The sequence below is a fragment of the Bison bison genome, unplaced genomic scaffold (assembly GCF_000754665.1).
Source record: "Bison bison bison isolate TAMUID 2011002044 unplaced genomic scaffold, Bison_UMD1.0 scf7180017864375, whole genome shotgun sequence".
Taxonomy (NCBI): domain Eukaryota; kingdom Metazoa; phylum Chordata; class Mammalia; order Artiodactyla; family Bovidae; genus Bison; species Bison bison.
In genome coordinates, this window is record NW_011494947.1 from 6,191,486 (window position 1) to 6,193,483 (window position 1,998).

Consider the following 1,998-nt stretch of genomic DNA (forward strand, 5'->3'; position numbering starts at 1 on the left):
GAGGTGAATGCAGCAGAGAAGGCAGCAGCAGGATCTTCTCTGGAAAGTTTTTTGATGACTAGCATTTTGGAGGGCTGCATGGCTCTAGGTGGGTTTTCCCACACTCCAGAAGGGGTCCCAATAGGTCTGCATGGCTGATTCTGTTTGCCAGCTTCTGGATTCAAAGAAGCAAAGTCTTCCTCTTCAAACTGCAACTTTTCTACCTTCTTTATTCTCTTCCCTAATATCTGCAGGATGGCTTTTCCTGAAAGGCACAGCCTTTCTGGGAGTGGAAGCTGCCATTCCAGTGGCGATGGTTTCCTGTGCCACCCCTACTATGCTGGCTCATGCCATCATAACCTCGTGAAGAGCCATGCCAACCAGATAGGTTCCCTATGATTCCAGCATATGCTCCCTTAGAGGCACCAGAGTCTACAGAATCATGGCGGAACAGGGAGGGCTGGTGCCAAGAACCTCCTGTCATTCAAAGAGATCCATTGTTGAAAAAGCCATCAGAGGAATTATGTCTACGACGGCTTACTCCAAATCTACCATCTCCTTGGGGAAGGTGCTCTCCATGTTTTTCGAAAGTCAGTGTAGGTGACTTAGCTGACTGTGGTGTTGAGAAATTTAGCCAAGCAGGAACAAAGTCATGCTGCACCATTTAGGTCCAGTGTCTCTTTTCAACAAGGTGAGGCATCCAACCTCATGACCAGGATCCCAGAGTATAACCTCTGTGGTCCTGCTTCCTGAAGTTCTTGAGTTGCCAGCTGGATTTTCATGAGATTCTGTTGTTAAAAGGGTACTTAATTTAGGTTGGCCACCAGAATGCCTTATGATGAAGCACAAAGAAGCCAGGCTCTTTGTGGATCAATCTCTCAGTCCCCTCAATTGCTCATCTTAAACTATCTAGTTCCTGACACGTTTCCCAAAGGGGAGGGGGAAAGGGAAGGGGAACATAAAAAGTATTTGTTACATTTAAAAAATGGGGGGAAGGGGAAAGAGCTATATCAATGTTCACCTCATTCAACTTCCTTGAGTGATGGCACTATGATGTTGCTTAAATAGATAATGCACGGACATTTGCACAGTAAATACAGATACTGTTCACAACAAGGTCATAGCTTAGAAAGACAGAATGACTTCTGTTTGGTCAAATAATGTCATTGAAGTGATAGATCAAACATAAAACATTGAAGAGCTATAAAAGATTTTTTGAGTAGTCAACTCTAGTAGCAAAACATCTGCATTACAAAGCCCTTAATTTACAAATCTCATTATTCTTACACAGCTGTAAAAGTAGTCTGCAGGTATGAGTTTATATGTCTTATCCTTCAAAATCTAAGCTGTAAAAGTAGTCTGCAGGTATGAGTTTATGTCTTATCCTTCAAAATCTAAGGACGTAAGAAACCTTGTTAAAAAGAAAAAAGATAGGAACTTGATATGCTTTTCCCTCCAAGAATAGCAGCTTTAAAGGCAAATTTCTTTGTATAAAGCTCCCAAATGTTTTTTCTGTTTCTTTGGTCTTCACTATTTATAAATTTACAGCAAAATTAAAACAAGTAGAAAGGCAGGGTTTAAGAATAGTCATGGAGAAAGTTCCAAAGTGAGGTTTTCTTCTCTTCAGTTTTCTGTACTTCACTCATTCTGTCCGTTCCCAAAGAGTAAATTGAATTAATGGAAGGTAATAAGAATCTTCTGCTGCAGTAGAGAAGTCACTTTGGATCCATTTTTATTGTTATTCAATCATTTAAAAGGCCACAGGAATCTATCATGAGCAGTGGAGGGGCTACATTTAGGGACGAGTCACGGCATCTGAGGGCTCGTCCCCAGCTTCTGGTTCTGGCAGAGGTGGAGAGCCCACAACCATAACAAAAGTCTTCCCACTTAATAATTTTTAACTGTAAAGGGGTCCTAAAGACTAAAATGTTTGTGAACCGCTCCTATAGAGCAATGAGAATAAACAAACTACAGCTACCCACAATGGCATGGATGGATCTCACAAACATCCACTAATGT

General features: G+C 41.4%; 1 pseudogene; it reads right to left on the bottom strand.

The window, feature by feature from the left end:
• Positions 1-712, bottom strand: part of LOC105000903 — a 1,288-nt pseudogene extending 576 nt beyond the window's left edge.
• Between the last annotated feature and the right edge of the window lie 1,286 nt (positions 713-1,998).